Source organism: Canis aureus, chromosome 15 (genome assembly GCF_053574225.1).
Source record: "Canis aureus isolate CA01 chromosome 15, VMU_Caureus_v.1.0, whole genome shotgun sequence".
Classification (NCBI taxonomy): Eukaryota; Metazoa; Chordata; class Mammalia; order Carnivora; family Canidae; genus Canis; species Canis aureus.
The window spans coordinates 5,969,363-5,990,909 of NC_135625.1; the positions used below are offsets into that span (position 1 = coordinate 5,969,363).

General features: G+C 37.6%; 1 long non-coding RNA gene across 1 annotated transcript in view; it reads right to left on the reverse strand.

Annotated features, from left to right (window-relative positions):
- LOC144283919 (uncharacterized) overlaps positions 1–20,269 on the reverse strand; it is a 54,165-nt gene extending 33,896 nt beyond the window's left edge. The window contains exons 1-2 of the long non-coding RNA XR_013352414.1: positions 20,121–20,269; positions 9,659–9,724 (exon numbers count right to left, since the gene is read on the reverse strand). This is a non-coding gene — a long non-coding RNA (uncharacterized LOC144283919). The remainder of the gene's footprint in view (positions 1–9,658; positions 9,725–20,120) is intronic.
- Positions 20,270–21,547: the final 1,278 nt, after the last annotated feature.

Sequence of the window (21,547 nt, forward strand, 5' to 3'; positions counted from 1 at the left end):
GTGTTTCCAATCGCCACCTTACTGCCCTATTTTTAATTATAGTTTTCCAGAGATCACCATGCATGTGTCCATACCAATAGCAAAAACAAAAAACCAACAAAACGAAACAGCTCAGAAGAAATAAGCAGCATTCTTAGGTTTTTTTTTTTTTTGTTTGTTTGTTTGTTTTTTTTTTTTTTTTTTTTTTTTTTAGGAGGCAGCGTTCTTAGTTTTAAAAAAATTCCAGTAAATGTATAAAGCCAGGCAACATAAATGAAATGCATTCTTTAAAAATATATCACAATGCTATGCAAATGGAGTGTTCAGAAAAGAAAATAATTATATTTTTTTGGCTTGCAAAGTATAAAGTTTTTGATATGTGTGACTTCTTGGCAATGCCATTAAAGGTAACGGGTGCCCTACTCTCCCTTCTCCTCTTCCTGCTAACTCACATGCATGCAAGTGGCTGGGCCAGCCATGGCAAATGATAAAATGGAAGCCATATGGTGGAACAGTAGAGATTTAAGAATCAATAAACTAGATTCCTAATATAGGGGAGCTATCATGTCAGCCTTCAACTGAGGATATTTAGACAGCTACCTGAAGAGAGAAATATTTGATTTAAGCCACCGTTATTCAGTCTCTACAGTAACCAAATCTAATTGATAATGGTAGATAGTTGATGTCTTTTTTTTAAGATTTTATTCATGAGAGAAACAGAGAGAGAGAGAGAGAGAGAGAGAGAGAGAGAGGCAGAGACACAGGCAGAGGGCTGTGTCTCCATGCAGGGAGCCTGATGTGGGACTCAATCCTGGGACCCAGAATCACGCCCTGGGCTACAGGCAGGCACCAAACCACTGAGCCACCCAGGGATCCCCAGTTGATGTCTTTCTGATAAGCACACAGACACCACAAAGGAAATAAAGGGAAAACAATGCAAATAAATATTGGGAGCAAGTAGCTAGTGAGTGTCACAAAGCTAATAGTAAAAAACCTGCAGTTTTGACCAAAATATCAATAAACTTTATATTTAAATCAAAAATGGATATCAATGTCAACCTAAATATCAAAGGATATAAAGAATATATCAAATGGCACAAAGACCATTTAAGAATAGCAAGCTTCAAAATATTTATCTTCATGTATTGTTTTTCAGAAAGCTACTAGAGTACATGTTTCATAAAAATGATAAAAGTGAATCATAAAAAATAAACAGTGTGGGAAACAAAAGATAAGTATTCAATACAGAAAAAAGGCACAAGACTTCCCAGGAACAAAATAAAATGTTCCTCTACAACAGCTCTTTGTCAGATCTAGAACACAACCAGTTCAGGAAGCAAGATGAACACCAAGTGTTTCAGGAAACGTGAGTCCAAGAAAAAAAAAGATGGAATGGATATCTTACCTGATAAAATATTTGAGCATGTTGAGATGAGTTCTACAGTTCTCTTGGAAAGCCTAGGTTAATCAATCAGTGATAGGAAGAAAGAAAATACACACATACACTCACATGAAATAATTACTAGCTCCAAGAAAAGCAAAATGCTGTCCCAAACAGGAAATGTAATAGGAACAATAAATGATGGGAGCCAGTTTACTTATTATTATAATAATAAAATTAAATAGTAGAACATTGAGCCAGGAACTGAGACATGAGCACTGGAAAGTATGTGGCGAGGAAGATGGGTAACAGGACTTTGAACAAGGTTACATCATCACAATCCACAGCAGGCAGACAACTATTCATAAACAGAAAAATCTAGAAATTGTGACATTAGCGATTCCAGTGTTTAGAAATACAATGCAACATGCCAGAAGAAATAGATGAATGAGTCGCATAGGTTTACCTTTGGGGAGTGGGAATCAGGAAAGAAGGATTAAGGTAGAAACTCCTATTCTTCCTTAGATAGCTTATAATGCTATTATTTTCCTAAATAAAACTTACACATTTAAAAAAAAATTAAAACTTATCTCCCTACAATTCATGCTTTCATTTTAGCCACATAAAAAATCCAGATATCTACCAGCTTGGAAATGAAAGAGGGTATCAGAAAACTTTCCTGTCATATCAGTTTTAATTTGCCCACAGTACTTCAGTTTGAATCCTAACATAAAGGAAATAAAGAAGCTTTGCTTTCTGTCTGGTGCCCTGAGCATTGGCTTCCTGCACACACCCGTACTCAACCACCCATTATATTTCAATATTTCAGTAAGAGGAGGGTACTGAAATAACACAGGATCTTAGATTTATCAATCAAATACTGTCAGTAGACTTAGTGTATTGCTAATTTTTAATGAATATTCAAATAAGAGATGCACATTCATATCAGTTTCCTTGAAGATACAAGACAGTCTCAGTAACAATGGCGAAGTATTTATAGTTGTCTGTCTTCAAATAATTTAATAGCATTGAGTCATAATCAGAACCTCTATGGGGTTGAGTAGCGCAGGTTAAAATGTTTCTATAACTTAATAAGTATTACCTTATTGTGTAGTGTGATTAAGAAATCATTTATACCTTTAATTTTTCAGTCTGTCTTTGCTTTCTTTCCCTCCTTCCTTTCCTTCCTCTTTCCTTCTCTTTATAAGCTTTTCTCTTAAAAACAGTGATTTTCTTTATTCCTTCCAGAAATACTAGATTATAGGCATATTACTCCCAAACAATAGCTAGAGCAAACCTCATCAATTTAAGAATGGGGAGTGCATCATGTAATGAGTTTATGCCTGTATCTCTGTTACCAAATGGATCTAAAGTGACATCTCAGGGCCTTGTTAATGAGATTGTTCTTATGTAAGGGAATCTGGTAATGGGATCATACCAAATCAGATTATTTAGAGATAATGTTAACACAAATTAAATTAATTAGTGTTCAATTTGTCCTTCACAAACAAAAAAATAAAATAAAACAGCTAACTAGTAATATAGAGTGATACTAGTGATAAAATAACATACTTTAGGATCTAAGCCTAGAATTTGCAAATTAGGAAGTTGATAGAACAAAAGTAGTTGTATATTTAAAAAAGTCATATGTAAGACAAATGCTTTCAAGCCCATCAACAACTGATTCTCCTGCTCATCCAAAGCTTTGTAGGTAGGTCATTCTTATTTCTGCAAATTACATGGTTATTCTATTTTCTAAAGTGTTATTCTATGTACAATTTGGTTTTCCTTCAAAACTACTAAAAAGTCACACCTAATATGCAGCATTATTAGCCTAAGTTTTAGATGCTTTTATAGAAGCCATCAATCCCTCTGTATAATTGGACTCTTAAAGATGTGATTCCACTTATTTATCACATTAGCTGTGCTACTGGTAATGAAAATGCATATCCCACAGAAATCATGTGACCTACTGGGAGAAATGTTTAAGTAGAAGCTCCTCAGGTAATTAATTACACTGTGTAGAAGTAAGTTGAGATATAACACTAAGAGAATGTATTGCTATGAATCATAGTTCTTTATGAAACTAACTATGTCTCATATGGACATACTGAAAATGTTTAAAATACAGATTTAATTGCTTCTGATTCTACATGTTAATTTGGCTTTCTTTTTAAAAACACAAAACTTTGATTGTCTTAAATTGATTCTAATGAGTCAAATGCAAGCAGAAACACAGTAATAAAGCAACTTAAATCATCCAGTTGAGTGACTGACAAGGTTGGAAATCATTGGCAAGTCCAAAAAGCATTCAGTTATATATATATTCAACCTATGCCATTGCAAATAATCATATTCAAGTATTCATTCAGCATGTGATCAGTAAAGACCTCCTATGTATCATCAGCACGTTAAAAAATGGATGCATAATGAGGAATGAGACATGGTCCTTAACTTTATCAAAATCTGTAACACATGCCAGATACATAATATGAAATTGGATTAGGTTCTACAAGTATAGGATGTTTTGAGAGAATGAATAGAATTCACTTAACTCTGATTATGCCTCTCCGAGGTAACATTTACTCTAACATGTAAAATATAAGCGCTGACTACCCTAGCATGCCACCTAGCAGGGTGGGGGGACTGTGAAGAATTTCAGGTATAGGCATGAGCAAGGAGTGTGATGTGAAGCTGTATTTGACAGAATCAATCACATGTAGTGGAAAACATGTTTTTACTAGGGATAAACTGTAAGGACATAGTAATACAAAAAATGACAATAATATTTGCAATGTATATCCCATATCTGAACAATTTAGATTACTGCATTAAAGATTGCCTGCAGAATACATTTATGGGATATGCTTCTGGCTAGGACACTTCAGAAATCTTGAAGACAACATTTTGAATGGATCATAGTAGCAACTTTATCTTTGCTTTTTCCTTACAGAAGGAGAATTAGAGCACAACTCAAGTCAATTATGATAAATAGATTTACTCTGAAAAGTCTCTACTTTCTGATATATTTCTAAATTACATGGAAAAGTTTAATGTTATCCTGCTAATCATCTTATGTTTTTCAAGAAAAAAATATTTTTATCAGGTTAAAATTCATAACAAAACCTGGGGCACCTAGGTGGCCGTGTGGGTTAAGTGTCTGCCTGCCTTCCGCTTAGGCCACTATCCCAGAGTCCTGGGATGGAATCCCATATTAGGCTCCCTGATCAACACGGAGTCTGCTTCTCCATCTACCCCTCCCCACTGCTTGTGCTCCCTCTCCTCTCCTCTCTCTCTCTCTCTCACTCATACTGTCTCTCAAGTAAATAAAATCTTTTAAAAAATTAGCAAAGCCTATTTTAAAAATTTTATTATTAAGTATTAGACAAATTAGAAAATTAAATGTATATTTTGGGGTTTTTTTGTTTTTTTTTAAATTATTTATTTATTTATTTATGATAGTCACAGAGAGAGAGAGAGAGACAGAGACAGAGACACAGGCAGAGGGAGAAGCAGGCTCCATGCACCGATGTGGGATTTGATCCCGGGTCTCCAGGATCGCACGCTGGGCCAAAGGTAGGCGCTAAACCGCTGCACCACCCAGGGATCCCTGAAATGTATATTTGAATTCCAATTCAAAGATGGTAAAACAAACTTCATTTGAATTTTTCCTGAAAAAAAAAAACACATAACTTCTGAATGTGCAATATTACTAAACCAAATAATAATGTTGGAAAGGACTCTGAAATGTATAGATCCAAATGATCTGTTCCAGCTTCATTAAGTACTGAGTTCAGTTTTTGTATCCCAAACTATTGTTGAAGCATGAAGTTCACTATGTTATTTGCAGAGATTAACTGGCCATGAAATCATCAAAATTTAATCAGCATTTACATTCATAATATTAATAGGGATAAATTCAAAGCAAGTTACCTGAAAAACTACTGAACAAAAAAGCTGACAGAGGCAGATAGGTATTTTACATATAAACATTATTATTTTCCAGTTTTTCTTATAAAGTAGCACTTTGATTTTGTAAGACCAACAAACTAATATCTAACACGTACATTTGCCATGACATGTGTGAAAGACAATACTGATTAGAAATGTTAGGTGAATCTGATGCAAGAAGGAAGCTCGTGGGATACTCTCCAACGGCACTATACCTGGGAGTGGTCAGCAACTGACTAAAGATATAAAAGACCAATTATTGAGCAAATAAATCCAGAAAAGCCTTTTTCATTGTACTTGACAAATGCACAGAAATTGTTAATACAGAATACTTCCAATACAGGCATTTGTGTCCATTATCTTAATGGTGATACGAAGCAAGAATTGTGTTGCCGTTTTTTTTTTTTTTTCTGTTTTTTTGGGGGGGGTTGGAGGATCTACTACCAACAAATACAGCTAGCTCTGTGTTTGTGTTATATCAACGAAGAGATGTGAAATGGACTTCACACTTCAGGTTTTGAGTAGAAATATGTTTTAAAGGCAAAAGCTTGCACTAAATTAATATTGGTGCATCAAAATATAAATCAAATACTAGTTTCCTTAGTAAGATTGACTTGGCCAAAAAAATCAGTAAGTTGCACAAACTAAATATATTTGATCACATGTATTAAAATTGTGAATATATAAATCGATGTATTAAAATCAATATTTGCTCAATTAATAATATAAGAACTGACTGTAAACAAGTGTTAATTCATGCTGAAGTAAAATGTTTTTCAATGGCAAGAGTACAGTTGCAAATTTGGAACTGAAGAATCAACTCTCAATGTTCCTGTCAGATAAGAAACCAGTTTGGTTCCAACTCTTCAATGATGAGAATTGGATAGTCAATCTTTCTTTGGTATTTTTAATGATTTTAATCCTTTCACACAAGGAAGGAATGCAACATGGCAGATAAGATCCAAGGGCACAAAATAAAGTTGGAAGTTTGGAAGAAAAACATTTGTAGGAAATGTTATGACATGTTCCATAATTTAACAATTATGAGTAAAACAGGTCATGATGCTAATATGTACTTAGTTGAAAGTTATCAGCAATTGTCCCCCATGTCTGTTGATGATTGCAGCCCTTCTGAGAGCTGTGAGGTGGTATCTCATTGTAGTTTTGATTTGTATTTTCCTGATGGTATGTCTTTTCATATGTCAATGTCTTCGGCCCTTTTTTTAAAATGGATTGCTTTTGAGATGTTGAGTTTTAGAAGTTCTTTACATATTTTGGATACTAACTCTTTATCTGATATGTCATTTGCAAATATCTTTTCTCATTTGTAGGTTGCCTTTGAATTTTACTTGTTTCCATCACTGTTCAAAAGCTTTTTATTTTGATGTAGTCCCAATAGTTTTTGTGTTTGTTTGCCTTGTCTCAGGAGACATATCTAGAAAAAAGTTGCTATTATAGTCGACGTTAAATAAGTTACCCCTGGGTTATTTTCTAGGATTTGTATACTTTCAGGTCTCACATTTTGGTCTTTCATACATTTTGAATTTAAGTAGCAGCATTACTTACAATAGCCAAGATACAGAAGCAGTCTAAGGTGTCTATCAATTGATGAATGGATAAAGAAGATGTAGTGTATATGTATATACACAACGGAATATTATACAGTCATAAGAGAATGAAATCTTGCCACTTGCAGCAATATGTATGGAGCCAAAGAATATAACACTAAGCAAAATAAGTTACAAAAAGACAACTACCATATGATTTCACTAATATGTGGAATTTAAGAAACAAAACACATGAGCAGATGGGAAAAGAGAGAGAGAGAGAGTGAGAGAGAGATACAAATCAAGAAACAGACTCTTAATCAAACAAATTAATTGGTGGTTACCAGAGGGGAGGAGGCTGGATGCTATGGATTAAATAGGTGATGGGGGTTAAGGAGTGTACTTGTCATGGTGAGCACAGGGTAATGAATGAAAGTATTGAATCACTGTAATGTATACCTTAAACTAATGTTAACTACGTATGTTAACAGGAATTAAAATAAAAACTTTTTAAATAGGAACTTATAAAAATATAAAAGAGGGAAGTTATCACCAATCCCTTATTATTTTAATACAATGCTTTGTATTATTTTTTACATTTTTATTTATTTATGATAGTCACAGAGAGAGAGAGAGAGAGAGAGAGAGAGAGAGAGAGAGGCAGAGACACAGGCAGAGGGAGAAGCAGGCTCCATGTACCGGGAGCCTGATGTGGGATTCGATCCCGGATCTCCAGGATCGCGCCCTGGGCCAAAGGCAGGCGCCAAACCGCTGCGCCACCCAGGGATCCCTGCTTTGTATTTTTCATTAATTAGATCAATCAATGATAGATCCACGGATTTGAATCTATTTTTAAACATTTTTTCATCAAAAAACTTGCTTAAACTGAAAAGATTTATACTATAAATTTTTAGGGGAGTATACTTCAAAAACCAAGTATAACTCTACATTTGGATAAAAATTATAAATTAGTATGCTGAACTTGCTTTATAATCTCCTCTCCTACTTTTATCAACATGCACCTCTGTCTCGCTTCTTTGACATAGATTTTTCAAACTATATAAGAGGTTAAATATGTATTACCTCCTGCAAGTAGTGAGGTTATAATCCACTCTAGATTTGGTAGTAAGTACATAACAAGCACTTTCACCACAATAAAAACTGTAAATATTGATAGACCTCCTTAAAGTGGACCTAAAAATATTCTATACAGGGAACTGCTATTTCATTCATAAATTTCTGACTAGGTGTGATGTGTAAGGACACAGTGTTATTAGAGCAAAACTGATTCTTGTAGCTCATCTCCAGTCTGTTCATTTTTAAGGATCAACAAGTATATGTTTTGTGAATATTTTCTTTTTTTAATGCTATGTTTATTTTGATCTATTGGATATACTTTTATCCTTACCAAACCTAATAATGAAAATTGATATGTTCCATGTTTTGTTTTCATTTTTCCGGAATTTCAGTTTCTTGTTGGATTCTTCAGAAGTATTAGTTTATGACAGATGAGAGGGTAATGATGCTTTAGACATGATTTTAGAAGCACTGATATAGTTCATATTCCTACACCGTGTTCTTCCTGTAGTCTATCACTTCGAGCACACTTTTAAGGTTCTCATTTGTACTTTCCTTTCTCAGACCTAAAGTTCTTCAATTGCAAGAAATTATCTACAGCTATTTCTGGATCATAATAGATGCCTCAAACACAGTATAAAATCAATGACTAAATAGTTACATAAATAATTATTACAAGTATAACTGTAACAACACACTCATTCATACAATATACACTCTTCAAGGCTACAATATCGCTAAATTTAAAGTAGGTAATTCTAAATGTATTTTGATATGTGACAGTATTAAACAGAATTGTCAGGGCAGTCTTGGAGCATAGTAATTTATATGCAAGTGCAAAATTATTCTCCAAAATACAAATGGTATTTATCTTGCTATCTTTTGGCTGCTGTGACTTTGGGTGACTATTATTTTCTTCTTCAAGCTCTGCTATATTTCTCATCATTCTATAATGTATAGCTGATATCTTAGCAATAATGATACTGGGTTCAAATACAGCTTCAATGTAATATGACCACCATATCCACTTAAACATGACCTTTTGTTATGTTGCACATATTTTATGTAACACAATATTATTAGATATAGTAGGAAAATACAAATGTAGCTTCCTCAAGCATCATGTGCTAGTACCCAAGTTAAATAAAATACAGAACAATTATCATACTTTCTGATCCATTGCTTATCAAGAAATATTTACTTTTATATTACCTATTATTAGGAATTTACTGATTACCTATTATTAGGAATGTAATTACATGTAAAATATATGTAATATATGTGTGTATATATACATATGAGTGTGTGTGTGTATATATATATATATATATATATATATATATATATATATATATAATTAGTAAAGCAGATGTAAATTCTTGCCCATGCAGGCCTTATATCCTAGGTTGAAAACTGAGACATGCACAATAACTTTTTCTAGAACGTTCGAAAAGGACATAGTGTCAGCAAGTTGACCTATAACACTTTTGGATGATCATTTTGTTGGATGAGTTCTTTTTACCATTTTGATTATTTTGGTCTCGTCTAAAACACAAGGATAGCACACTATCACTTGATATACAAAAATATGCTTGAAGTATATTTTTTTCTGCACAAATACAGTGTGGTTCCTCTACCTTGTAGTCAAAATTCTCCATAGAAGAGTTCTCAGAATAGAAAACATTGCATTGAGGTTACTTAGCATCTCATCTGTCATACTTACGTAGACTTAAAAGAGGGGAAAGAAATCATACACAATGTCCTCAGAAGACAGCAGTCCACCTTTCAGCTATTTGAGAAATAGAATTATTATAAACTTAATAAAGTATTCTGCAGTTATATATTCCAACTAGCTTAAATTATTCATTTCATATCCTAGTACTTCCCCCCACATATGCCACTTTATGGTTTTAAGCTAGTTGATTTATAAAAATGTCATCAACATAGTGCAAATTAATGATTCCAGCGATACACATTTGCGATACCTTTGGTATGTGACAAGCAATTAAGAAAAGTTGTATTGATTTGTCTAAAATGTTAAATGACATAATAGCCATACAGTAAAGTATTGAATAATTTAAGTAAATCAATGTTTTCTGAATTTTGTAGGAGTTCAAACTGTCTTGGGTGCTAAAGTAAATCAATATAATAAAATAAATATGAAGCAGTTTATAATGACGAATGTATGGGTTGATAATAACCAGAGGTAGAATCTGATTTAGCCATTGTAACAAACAACTTCCAGGCATCTTTTGTGCACTATTCCCATCAGAAAACATGGTATTATATAGTCAATTGATTTTAGCACTTAAATAGCTTTTCATTTGCAAGACACCTAGCCTCAGTATAAGCTAAACCTTTCCCAGAGTGTCATTAGTTATGGCTTGATTTAGAATGATAATACATATTTACTACCATTACAGCGATTTTGCGTGTTTTATGTGGTCTGTAAATAATGTTACATTTTATGAGGAAATGAGAAATGTTCATTTGTTGTTCTCCTATATTTGCAAGATTTAGGATTTAGCATTTTTGTACTTTCACGGATCTCTTTTTACCCTCATTTCCAATGGTAAATCCAATGAAAAATATTTATTTTCATGTAGCTAGGTCTGTATGCATTTTTTAGTTTCCCATTTTATTTAGAAAATAGAAGCATAGTATTATATGCGTATGTAGGGACATGTTTCTCCTACATAGTGTGTCTTTGTGATTTACTACAATTTGAAGACTAATGAAATCTTTGGACCCTTTCCATAGGAAAAAAAAAAGAAAATAGGAATGTAGACATAAACACAATGCTATATATAATTTAAGAGAATTCAGATTTATCCTAAATTCTTTTCACATTCATACACAAAGAGTAACAATTAAAACATGGAAAACAGCCATAATTGCAGTGCTGGAAACTTTAAATACTTCAAAGTTGTAGCTAGACTTAAAATGATGAATATAGATAATTGCTAAAAATACTTTGCCCGTAATTTGTATTATCCCTTCACTATTAATTCAGAAAAAAGAAAATTCCCCAGGAAAGGGCAACGATGTGAGAACATCACTGAGAAAAGATAGGTAGAACAAAAAGGAGTCATTCCTGAAATAGGAGATCCAGAGTGGACAAAGGACAACACCCAAATTACAGAAAAGGAAATACACACACACATCTCATTGAGACCTGCTAGAAAATCATGGTGGATTAGGTATGGGCCATGTTGCCAAACGGAAATTGGATGGATTATTTTATACTGACCTTGGTAAAATGATTTGGACTCTGATACAACCCTCTTCTGCAAACTGGGGATACTAATATGATTTATTTCATGCATCTGATGGTTAATTCCATACAAAGTATTTAGTTAAATTCCTGGCATACATTTGGTAGGAAGATTGTGACTAAACTCAGAGTGTGCTTTCATTTCTATACCAATTCTGTTTGTTATACGAGTTGTTCTGAACTCAAATGTGGGACATCTTGGAGATAGGGAAAAGCCTTAGAATGTTTGTTTGGAGGGACAACCAGGCTAATCAGATTTTTTATCCCTCACTTATCATACTAAACAGTAGGCAACAGAAACATCTACCCTAAGGGAAGGAGGGAATAATGAGGACCCTTTGGCCAGAAAGCAGAAAAGAACCCTGTGCAAGAGACACAGATTAATCAAAAGGTTCCATGCTCAAAGGTCCAGTCATAGATAGGCATACCATCTGGAAGTATATATCACCACACATGCAGCACCAGACCTGGAGGCAGGGTATAGTAAGCCATATGTAGTACTCTCAAAACAACCTAATGGGAATCTCAGATTCAAAACAGGAATATAAAACCAAGAATCAGCAAAATGTTCAGAAAAGATAATCTCGTAAACGTAAGAGATCAAATTCAGTAAACAGGTAATAATTTTTCTATAACAAGAGTTAATGTATAAAGCAGCAGATAAAAATATTAAAATAAATATATAAAAAAACAAGACTGATATGAGAAGGCCCTGCATCCATAAGATAACATACTAGAGATTTTTCAAATGAAATATTTTATTTTAGGAAAAAGAAAAAAGAAAAGCTCAATATTGAACTGAATAGGAGAATGAGAGGAGAATGAAAAGAGACACTTAATGAGCAGGCAAATAAAATGGGACCATGTTCCCAGGGAAAGGGCAATGCAAAGGGAGATAAAATCATGAATGAAGAGTTAATAAGTATAGAAATCAAATTATAACTTCTCGAAGGAATGAGCAGAAGGCAGGGTAAGAAAGGTGAAAAGAGGAAAGTGTCACTCATTTTTAAAAACATACAGAGAAAAGTTAAAATGCTGACTAAAAAATACCAATAGTATAACTATGACATTTTTAAGGAAAAAATGTAAATAAAAGCATAAAATATTAGTGTAAATTAAATCCTCAACCCTATCCATGAACTCGAGACTCATAAAACCAGCTTCTCATTTAACAGCTCCATTTGCATGTCTGATAGATATCTCAAATACAGCTTGTTGAAAACAGAACTCGTGACTTTATCTCCATATAGACAAAATCTCTCCATCAGCCCGCTACATCTCAGTAAATGGAAACTCAATGGTCGGCGGCTAGAACAAGGATCTTAAATGATCTCTGACTCTTCTCTGTCCTTCAAGTGTATATCCATTCCAACAAAAAATCTAATTCGGACCTCATTCCAAAATATAGGCAATATCCTACCAATTCTCAACACCTCTATCACTTGTGCCTTTTTTCTAAGCTACCATTTTTGCTTACCTGGATATTTATTTTACACAAATCTCATATTAGCCATTCTAAATCTAAATCCAGTAAAATCTTCTCTGCCCAAAACCTTCTAAAGACTCTTCATTTCACTCTAAATTAAACCCAAGTCTTTTAGAGCTTGCTGGTTTCTACATGGTTTGGCCTTTAGCCACATTTCTGACCTCATCTCAATTATCTTCATCCTACCTGGCCTTTTTGTGTTTTTGACCATGCCAAGTGCCATTTACTTTTTTCATAGCTTCCGAATTTGGTTTTCGGTCTGCCCCAAATTTACTTTGCTCATCTCTTGGCTTCACTTGACAGGGATCATGAGTAAGTTCCAGACATCAATGGATGTCCTTCCCTTCTAAAATCCATAGCCTTGCCACTGTCATCTGTCTCAAATATGATGGAATTGATTTCATTATGCCCTCTCATCCTGTGCAAATAGGTAATCACAGGAAGCCTAAACCTTCATTTTACTAGGCATCTTATGCATTCCAATCTACAAATTGATTAAATCTTCCTTATTCTCATCACTTTTAAGCCTTCCCCAATTCCTGAACTCTTTCTATCATGCCTTTTGAAATGACCAATCATCTGCAAAATCCACTTTGTCTTCATATTTTCTCTGAACACCCTTATTCCTTTTGTTCCAATAAACCTGCACTCTGCCTGAGAGGTCAGTGCTTTTACATAGTCTTTATACATAGAAACTGTTCTCTATGCCACTGAAAAGATGTTGAACCGTTGGGTCTGGATATAAAAAAGGTGTGTTTCCTGTTCTTCATCCCATCCTTAAAACTATTATCTCCTGCATTTCCCTAAAACTATCTGCATTTAAAATTCTTGTTAGGGCAGCCCGGGTGGCCCAGCGGTTCAGCGCCTGCCTTCAGCCCAGGGCATGATCCAAGAGACCCAGGATCGAGTCCCACGTCGGGCCCCCTGCATGAAGCCTGCTTCTCCTTCTACCTGTGTCTCTGCCTCTCTCTCTCTCTCTCTGTGTGTGTGTCTCTCATCACTAAATAAATTTTTAAAAATCTTAAAAAATAAAATAAAATTCTTGTTATTACTTTATATTTCCAATTATGAAAATTATTGATGCAGTTTCCCAATACCTACATTATTAATCCTTATTTTTGGATGACTTCAGTTCCCAATTCACTGTCATCCTGTTTACTGGTTACCTGTCTTTTTGGGATTTCAGTATGTGTATAGATGATCCTTCCAACACCTTCACTTCTGACACCTTGAGTCCTCTCCCTTGATGTTCCTATTCTTCACCCTACAAAAGCAACTCACCACAATCTTGTCCTTACAGATTTCTGCATATCTTTCATCTCAATTTCAGGCATTTCCTTCTCTGATCCTTGCCAACTAGCATTTGAGGTCACTTCTTTCAAGATCTAGGCTCCAGGGACATCTGGGTGGCTCAGCAGTTGAGCATCTGCCTTTGGCTCAGGGCATGATCCCAGGGTCCGGGATCAAGTCCCACATCCGGATCCCTGAAAGGAGTCCGCTTCTCCCTCTGCCTATGTCTCTGCCTTTCTCTGTGTGTATCTCACGAATAAATAAATAAAATCTTAAAAAAAAAAGGATCTAGGCTCCAAGAATCTCTCTACACCATAGGGGCTACAAATGTTACTGCATTTCCACTGCCTCTTACCTATTGGGTGTCCTCTTGTCTTTAGCTATCTTAAATACCATGGTCAATCAAAATAATGTTTCTTTTACCAATTCCTTGTCTCTCCCCTCTTTTTTTTTTAATTTAAACTCACTTGGAAAAAGCACCACTTCTGAGTTAACCCAATTATCTACATTTATTTCTGCATTCTTGCAACTAATCAGCCTTACTTATGTGATGGCACAAACCTTAGGAACTTTTAGGCTGTCCAACAATCACACAACTCCAGGTCCTTCATCTCCCACTCTCCTAGATGGCTCCTTTACTGTCTTTGCTCTCCTCAAAAATTCTAGCTCTCCTTCCTCCCTTTTCCCTAATTTCAGGAAATGTCCTGATTTACCCTTTGCTGGTTTAATTTCAACATTAAAAAAACGTTCTACAGAATCCCACGACCACACATACCCACTCTCAGGATCTGCACCTTATGTACTCTCTTTCCAACTGTTACTTGAATCAATTGTCAAAGTACTATACTAACTGAATCTGTTTATTTTCTAGACAGAATCTCTTCTGTCCATTTAAGTTTTATGCTCTAGCAGTTTTTTATTCTTCCTTCCTTACTCTATATTTTGTGCAATTTTATTCTCAGGAATATTACACACACACACACAGTTCCTTTCTACATACTAAGAAACAAAACAAAATGAAATGGATAATACAAAGTAGCTTGATGCCATTTCTCTCAGGTCCCACACAAGTTATTTTCTCCCCTTTAAAAATATCATCTTTAAGTAGGCTCCACACTGGGAGTCAAACATAGGGCTTGAACTCACAACCCTGAGATCAAGACCTGAGCTGAAATCAAGAGTTGGATGCCTAACTGATTGAGCCACCCAAGTTCCCCACAAAATATCTTATTTCTCTTAAATTCACTCAGATTTAGCTCTTCGAGTCACCAAAATATGGTTTCAAGGGCAGGGGGAGCCAATATTAGGGATATTTTTACAACATATCCTTCAAAGAATAATTTATGAACTGGAAAGGATACAAGTAGATTCAAAGTTTAAAGGAGTAATAGAGACAAGGAAGAAGTTTTAGCATTGGAATAATCTACCTCTCTCATCATACTTGTCCAGGCCTATTGTGAAGCACATTACTAGGCTTATGTCAAATATCACAAAAAAATAATAATATTTGAGTTTTTATACATTTATTTACTGTACATTGTTCTTTAGAGGCTTTGAAGAAAAAAAATGTGGGTATATTATCAAAATCAGCTAAGAAGTCAGTTGAAATCCTCATTTAATTAAATCATGCCCAGGTAGACAGATTGATGAATATGTGTGAATTTATACAGAGATAAACAAAAAATAGTTCTAAAGATTGATCAATAAAGTTTCATATGAGGTCAAAAGATTAAAAATGTATGACAAATAGCATTTTAAGTATAAATATGTAACTTCATTCACAATGCACACAAATGCTCCTCTCCACTGCTCCACTGTTCAGTTGCTTTGTGGTTTCCAACAGCCCAGTCTCCCAAAGTCCAGCTATTTATTAACATAAAGCCATCAATCAGAAAGTTCTACTATCACTTGAGAATGAAAAACATAGGTCCAAACCACATTTATTTACATATAAAATACATCTTGCTTTTCATGCTGTCACAGTCATGGGAGAGATTGTGATATATTTAGTCGATCGTTTTAACTTAGTTCTATTGTTCAAAATACTCAGAATGTAACACTATCTAACTTTGGAATCTGCAGCGTGGTGAATAATATCATATTAAATACGTCAATGACAACAAAAAATTAAAAGTAAAAAAAAATGAATTTATAAGTTACACTTTTACTTATTATAGATAAAAAGAAAACTCTATTATTAAAATACTTTTGTCTTCCCAAATAGTTTGGGAGTTGGAAATAGTCCTGGTAAATATTCTCATTTGTAAAGCTCTAGTCTTTATTCACATCTCTGTATGTTTTTTGTTGTTTTAAATGGAAGTGGATTGGGAACACATTTTAAATTTAATTTTCCTCTTAAAATCACAGCAAAACTATAAATCCCAACAAAGTTAGAAAATATGTAAAAAAAAAGTAACATTTTTACTAACATTGGTTATAGGATTATAGATACATTGACAAAGGCCAGGAAGACTGACGCAATTATCTATGGGAACTAATTAGACAACTGTCTGATAAATCTTTTAATTGAAAGGCACATTGAGTTCCCAGACATAAACACATAGACATGAGTTTTCAAAATTCTGATGAAAAATGCATAATTCTAAAAGATCTACATTTTGAAAAATACACAAAAAAATTGGACAACCATCAAACTTGTTACTGACAATACAACTTGGTACAATAAGATCTCAGTGATAACTGTTAAATGTTAAACAACTGGCCAGGTTGCAGTTTCCTATCATCTGAGAGATCCTGAAGGACAAACTACAAACACCAATACACAGGTGAGAGTGTTCAGGTTTAATCTCTATGTCCAGATAGGCTCTCCATCTGGGTTCATTTGCAAGAGGAAATTGATGAAAAGTAAAAACACTAGAAACCTCCTTTTTCTTCTTTTTTTTTTTTTTTGGCTAAAAAATGTATTGTCAGGTTGTAAAAAGATTTTATTTATTTGAGATAGAGATTGAGAGAGAGAAAGAGCAAGAGCCAGGGAGCAGAGGGAGAGGGAGAAGCAGGCTCCCCACCGGGCAGGGAGCCTGACTCTCAGGGCTCCATCCCAGAACCAGGAGATCATGACCTCAGCCAAAGGCAGATGCTTAAACAACTGGGCCACCCAGGTGCTCCTAAAAATGTTTTGTTGCAGAGACTACATGTCTGCAGAAGCCTGTGAGTGTTCTATCCCAAAACTGCATCAGGAAAACTTTAGCTGCAAATGCTCTGTAGATCTCATAAAGGGTACAGAAGACAACAGAAAAGGAAGGACCACTTAGCACAACAAATTTCAACTGTGAAGGACGTAGGGATTTGTCCTAGAAAGCAGTACAGGGCTGACATATGGATTTACCAGGGGATTTACCTCTCTGCCTTTGCCTAAAGGCTTCATAATTCTGACCAAGTGAAATAGGATAATAGCTCTTGAGCAGTTGTTCAGTGTTTTATTTCTGTTTACCCTTTTTCAAATTGTATGTTGTATTGCGATTGCCTATGTTAACCAAACCACTGCATATTTGGCATGGGGAGGGGAGTGTGTACAGATAAGCTGCCTTTGTTTTTTAGTTTGTTTGTTTGTTTTTAAGTTCAGTTTATATATGGTCAGACCACTTGGTACTATAATTGACCCTGAAAGAGAAGACCACACATTAGCTAGAAATCCTGGGATGGGTGACATAATGGAAAGAACTTTGTGAATTTTGCGTGTGAAAAGAAAGATATGCAAGTATTCTTATCTTTTCAAGAGCAAGAACTGTGGCAGAGACAGCGAGCTGCCCTCTAATAACCTCCTCTCGCAATGTAAGAGTATTTTGTTGAGCAATGGTCATCCAGCTAAAGCAAACTTTTCCAATCTCTCTTGCGGCTAAGTATGGCTCTATGCCTAAGTTCAGACCATTGCACTATAAACATAAGAGTTGTCAGGGTTCTTTCCCTAACAGAAAGAAATCCTCCCTCTACATCCCAGCCTTCCTCATCGCTTCACTCCTCATGCATAAATCACAATATCATAGAGGAAACTGGAGTAGACATATTGGACTATGAGAATGAAGCCATGTGTTGAGATAATGGAGCAATGAAACAGAAGACTGACAGTTATGGAGTTGCTTTACCTTATATTTATTGGAGAAACAAACTACCTTTTTTTTTAAAGTAACAATTATTTGGAGTCATTTCTGACTCAGCTAACTCCAGTATCCAAACTAACCTAAGAAAGTATTCTAGGAAAATTAAAACAAGATTCAAATGAAAGGAAGACAAAGGAGGCCCCATGAAGACTGTCTTTTTAGGGCAATTAATCTAATTACATGTATACACTTGAGAAGTAAGAAGATAAAGATGGCTCTTTGATCAAGATAATGTAGTTCCCAATCAAAAAAATAGGTTATAGAAATTGCAATATTTCATATGACTTTTCTATATCCACAAGATATTAACTCCAGGAAAATCACAATACTGTACCAGTAGTTATGGTATGATTACAAAGCAATCTAACATATGATAATTGTTTTAAGCAGTTGATAAAGTGTAAGAAAGAGAATGAATTGAACCTGAGAGCTTGAACATGCTCCTTCACGTGGTTTAAAGAAAAAGATACATGTTTTCTTACTTGAGACCATCGCTAACCTTAATTAGGTCGTTAATAATATGTACATAGCCATGATACTGACTTGTAAATCTCTCCAGTTTGAATGCTGAATGCATTTTAATGAACCCTAACAACAGATTTTTAAGATATAAGTTAATATTATTCTGCTTAAAAATTAGAGACTATAGTACAGAGTGTTCAGGTATTTTTTTTCAAGACCTAACTGCCTCCAGAAGCTGGACCCCCACGTTTATTGCCTGTAAGAACGGACAACAGGATGTGTAAACTCAAATTGGCATATTATGTTTTAATTGCATTCTTTAGAACGATGGTACTAATAATCAAATCAAACAAAACCAGATATTATAAGGTCTTTCTTTAAAAACCTTTTAAAACCTTAAAATATCTGGTGATTTCTAGAGAACAGGCTATCATTTGGGGATTATGGAGGGAGCCTGTTAGAGCCTATATAATTTATTTTTGCACAATTTAATTTTTCTCTTTTACTGTGTAAATATATTATCTCTATTGAAACAAAGCAAGGGTGAAACTCTGTGAATACTTTTCCATATTGAAAGTTGTAAAAGTGTGTTGACACCATAATTTTTAAAATTAGACCATATTGTCAGTCATATTTATAATAACTCCTAAGCTTTCTGTTCTACCTTTCATATACAGGACAAATACATAGATTAAATTATGATCTAATTTTATAATGATGCACGTTAAATGATAAGCAAATCATAATTTTAAAGGCATTACAAATTAAGAGGTGTAATATACTAAAACTACTGCTCACATATTAATGGAAAAAAATACTTTTTTAAACAGAGAAAGGAACAAATTAATCAAAGACTGATCCCTGCTATAAGTTGGTCTCTCAAAATAAAAAAAGAAAAGTCTTCCACTAAGCTCCCTGAAAAACGACTAAGGCCAAGGTTAATAACAATGGCCAAGCATTGGTCATGTCAGGCGGGAGGCCGTCCCCTCCCCTCCTAGGGATGTGCACGGATGTAGCTGCTGGACTCGCCCCCCAGGCCTGGTCATGTCAGGCGGGGGTGGCCCTGCTGCAGCCCCGGGCCCCGCCTCGGCAGGTGCTGGCAGGGCCCAGCCTCCCCGGGCGGTGTCAGGGTGCCCCGGCCCCAACAGGGGGAGGCTAGCAGAGCCTCCGGGCTGCGGGCTCCAGGACAGAAGAGCGGCCCAGGCTCCCCCGGGTCCCTGCTCGGCTTCCTGGTGCTGCCCCGGGGGAGGCGGAGAAGCCCCCCCCGGACCCCCGCAGCCCGCCAGGCCCCGCCAGGCTCCTCCTGGGAGCACCCGCCGGCGCTCTCGGGCCTGCCCCGGGGCTGGCCTGTGGCTTCTCTGGGGACGCAGCCCTCAGCGGGCCGCCCTGCGCGGGGAGACCGAGGCGGCGGCCCGGGGCGCCGGGGGCCCGACAGCCCGCCCCGCCCCGCCCCGCCCCGCCCCGCCCGGGACCAGCCCAACGACCCAACGGCCGGCGTCCTGCGGGCGCGAGGGGCCCCTGGAGCAGACGGGGGGCGGGGGGCGCGGAGCCTTACCTGCCGCGGGAGGGGATGCGCCGCGGGGAAGACCCTCGGGAGCCCGGCAGGCAACCGCGGCCTCTCGGGGAGCCCCGCCCGCTGAGCCGGGCCCTCCTGGGGGGTGCAGGGCCCGCCTGGGGCCTGACCCGGCTGCGCTCCGGCACCTGCGGGTCGGCGGCGAGGGCGAGGCCTGGAAACCCCCCCCCCCCAGCCCGTGGACCTCCGCGGGCGCCTTCGCACCTGCGCACTGCGGCGGGGTGGGGGTGCGGGGGGCCACAGGAAGCGGCCGAGCCCCGAGGTCCCTGCACCTGCACCTGCACCTGCGCTGCCTCCGCGTCTGAACCCTGGTTGGCTGCTGCCCTCGGGCCCCCGTGCGCCCCCTCCCGGGTGCACCTGCTGCGGGGGGTGGGGGGAGGGGAGCGGGGCGGAGGACCTGGGCGCCCGCGCGCAGCCACACGCAGGGACTGACTGCGGAAGGGCAGGTGTGAGGAGCTGCAGGGGAGCACCTGCAGGGGACGAGGGTGCACGTGGCCGGAGGGCTCCCAGGAGCATCTGCGCCTTCCTCGGGCTCGCCCGGGGCCCCCAGGACCAAACGGCTTCCGACACCCCCTTCCGTCCCTCGCAGGGCTTGAAGGGGTTGGAGAAAGATTTTTTCCCCATGCTGTTTGTGTGCATAAAGTCCTTTTTCCCTTTTTTTTTTTTTCTTGCAGAACCTTTCACAGTTCGGCTTTGGCGAGTTCCACACCCCACCCCAGCCCACCCGGTGTCCGAGCCCGCCCCGCCGCCCGCAGCCTCGGAGCCCTCCCGCCCCGTGCACCCTCCTCCCCTGCAGGTGCTCGGACACGGGGTCGGGGGACTCGCCAAAGCCGAACTCTGGAAGGTTCTGGAAGAGAAAAAAATAGGGCTTTATGAGACAAACAGCATGGGAAAAGATCTTTCTCCAACCCCTTCAAGCCCTGTGAGGGACGGAAGGGGGTGATGGAAGCCCTCAGGTCCTGGGGGGCCCGGGGCGTGGGGAAGCAGCAGATCTCACCCACTCTCCGGGAAGACCCCTGAGCGGACCCAAGAAGACCACGAAGTGACCAGAGTCTGGGACGAGCTCGTTTCCAGGAGGTAGAAGACCTGCCGTGGAAGTCCCTGGCCGTCCCCGTCCTCCCTGCTGTCCCTTTATCGCAGCCACAATGGTTTATGTTCTTTGTTCTCATTTTATTTGTTTTTAAGATGTTCTTCATTTATTCATGGGAGACACACAGAGAGAGAGAAAGAGAGACAGAGACACAGCAGAGGGAGAAGCAGGCTCCATGCAGGGAGCCCGACGTGGGACTCGATCCCAGGTCTCTGGGGTCAGGCCCAGGGCTGAAGGCAGGTGCTAAACCGCTGAGCCACCCGGGGATCCCCTTTGTTGTCATTTTAAAAAGAAGTTTCCTCTAAGTTTAAGAAACAAA